This window comes from Sinohyriopsis cumingii, chromosome 8 (assembly GCF_028554795.1).
Source record: "Sinohyriopsis cumingii isolate HCF-2022 chromosome 8, ASM2855479v2, whole genome shotgun sequence".
NCBI lineage: Eukaryota > Metazoa > Mollusca > Bivalvia > Unionida > Unionidae > Sinohyriopsis > Sinohyriopsis cumingii.
Window position 1 is genome coordinate 78,790,006 of NC_142968.1, and position 3,328 is coordinate 78,793,333.

Consider the following 3,328-nt stretch of genomic DNA (forward strand, 5'->3'; position numbering starts at 1 on the left):
AACTTACCACATTTGCCTTCACAGAATACATGCATTGAAACCCACACACAAAGAGTTTGACATTACATTCAGGTAACATAACTAGGCGATTTTGATGCAACACTACATAGAATGTAATGTATTATCAATACTAGTTTCATGTTCGTCTTTCATATGATGAGTAGTGTATTAATTTGCTTGTAATGGGCATGAACATAATTATTCTCTCTTGAGTTTCCCATCACTATTGACACATAAGTATGAAATATTAATTTAAAAAATACAGGGATCGTTATATGCAGCAACTTTTCATTTTAATGATGTATGGTGTTTGGATCTAAATGGACATAATAACTTTAGGAAACCTGTAATTTGATAGCACATATCGCTTTGCAAGTTTTCCACCTGGCAGTCGAGGACATGCTTTTGAAGAATGATACACTCTAAAATCATAAAAGAAGCACCAACTGTGTAAATGGGATATTATGTATATTTAATTTGTGTTGTTTATTACTTTTTACCTCCATTACTATGTTATGTTTAAATGTATTTTGAATTTGACCTTATCACCTTAGGATCATTATCAATAGAAGTAAACACACTTGGCTCTGGTTCTAGGACACTGATGTTCCCTATAAAAATACATTGCCTACCTGATGTTTACCATATCCTTATTATAATATTAGGAACAGATTTTATCTTGTAAACAATTTGGAATGTTCTAGAATGAAAAAAATCCATAAAGTCACAGTATTTCCAGAAAATGCTAGTTGTGACCTAGATCAAGTAGAGGGCTTTATAATTTTGTTTATCTAGAAATTACTCATTCTTGATGCAAGATCTTGATGCAGAATCATTTGTAGCATTGTGTTTATTATTTTGATTTTGGTTGAAATTATTTATTCGCCTAGTGGTTAAAGCGTCCGCCTCGGATGCGGGAGGTCGTGGGTTCGATCCCCGTCCGAGTCAGACCAAAAATGGTACTAACAGTTGCCTTGCTTGGCGCTCAGCATTAAAAGGTTAGTGTTAGGACTGGTCGGCCTGGTGTCAGGATAATGTGACTGGGTGGGACATGATGCTACATGTCTGCTGCATGATGCCCCAGTGCTAGACATCACTATAAATTGCCACATTGCAGACATCGTAGCGATATGACTGAAAAATTGTTAAAGCAATGCTAAAAGTCCAAATCACATCATATGACAACTTATTTATTCAAATTATTTATTCACTGTAAAAAAAAACATTAATTTGGAATTATAGTGAATTCAGACAAGTACATCTTTAACTCTATTACTGTGATTAACTGGCAGACTATTAATACATCATCACACTTCAGGTTAATGGTACATAGGTACAAATTACATATGTGGCTGAGCAAAAGTTAGAAGATTTCATTTCTAGACACAATGTGTGCATATATCACACAAAATCTATTTATATCCAGGAATGGGTGCTTATATGTGCATCGATCTGATAATATGTTGTCCTTTGCTGCTTTCGGATTATTGTTGGAAGGTCACTCATGTCCTTCATTGGAGTGACCACTTCCCAATCTCACTAAAGAACGTTAAATCTACCATCAATGACCCAATTCCACGTTGGAATTTAAAGATGGCCGACTTGGCCTAGTTTGAAACACTTTATCAAACCAAATTTAACAGAGATACCTTTTTAAATGTCAATGATCCTATTTAACTTTTACATATTTTTTACAAATCAAGATTGCAGCAGAATCCATTCATAAGTCCTCACTTAACTCCAAGAGAAAGAGAACCCGATATCATGGTTCACTTAATACTGTAAAGAAGCCATTAGACAATCCATAGAAGCACTGAGAAATTATAACAATTGTCTGATGCCCCAATATTTAAGTAGGTGCCACATATTCCAGGCTCGCTGCATGATGAAAGAATGTAAAAGAGTATAATGGAAAAAATAGGTTTCTACTTAAACTCTTGTTGCTCTATACACAAACTATTGGATATGATCTGCAAATTAAATGGGTAAGGAAAATCATCGCTTTCGTCACCTAAAATTAACAATAAAAACTTAAATTAGAAACATGAAATAGCAAATGTATTTAATGTACTTGCTGATATTTTCCTAAGGAAGCATCCTTTCCTTTAATGAAAATGTATACATCTTGTGCTATATCAATGATACAGCATATATATATATATATATATATATATATATATATATATATATATATATATATATATATATATATATATATATATATATATATATATTCTATTTCATTAATTTTGAGAAAATAAATGAAAGGTTCAATTTTAAGTGTCTTGCTTGGCATCCTATTTCAAATGTTAAATTCATTATCTCCAGAACCCATTTTTATTTTTAAAAAGTACTACTCAAGGATTATGAAGCAAGTATTGTAGAATACGTATAACTTGGTGAGATTTGCATACTGTGAACGAAACTCTGGAATATTTCAATATTTATTGGTAGACACAGACAACTAATTGTTTTTAAAGTGCTGCAAATGTTGATATGTGGATGTGCGGAAAAATTATTATTTGTGTTTAAATGGATGATGTTGTCAGGAGCCCTATTGTTCACAACAGAAACTCCTCCTGAGGCCCTGTCACCATTTTTAAAGTAGGTGTTAAAAAGTGAGAAGTTTTCAAGTATGATGTTGTCCGTATCTTTCAAGAAAGTTTCCTGCAGGCATAGTACTGCAGAATCATGTTCATTTTGAAGCAGAAGAACATCATTGTAGTTGGTTTTAAGTCTTCGACAGTTCCATTGTATGAGCTTTATCTTTATTTTCAGTTTAAAGTAGAGATTATGTAGCTTGGTTAGACAATGATATGCAAAGATTTTGTTTTCTAATGAACTTGTCCAACACTTTTATGATATAAAGTATTTCAAGTTTGACTGAAATTGAATCATAAATATGGACTCCATTGGTAACAATTTTGGATGAATGCAAAATGCTCATTGAATACAGGGCCATACCAACTCACTTGGCCTTATGCCCAGTGAGCTAATGAGGTGGATGGTATGGGTCAATATAATACTGCATATAAGCCAACTTATTTAGGTCGATACTTTCTGAAGGTTGGTAAATGCTAATAACAGGCAACTGTGGCGAATTCCTTTAATTCTTTCAGAAAATGGTAATTATATCTCAAATGTTTCTAAATTATAATAAATAATAATTATTATCTACTTGGTTTAGTAAATAACTGTCAAAAGTTTACCAGGAATGTGATTTAAAAACCTAATAAATGACCATATATTCCTGCAATACTTTTGTAGTCAACTTGTGGTCACATTTAGACCAGCTTGCTTTACAAGAAAAAACAACAATATAAGGTCA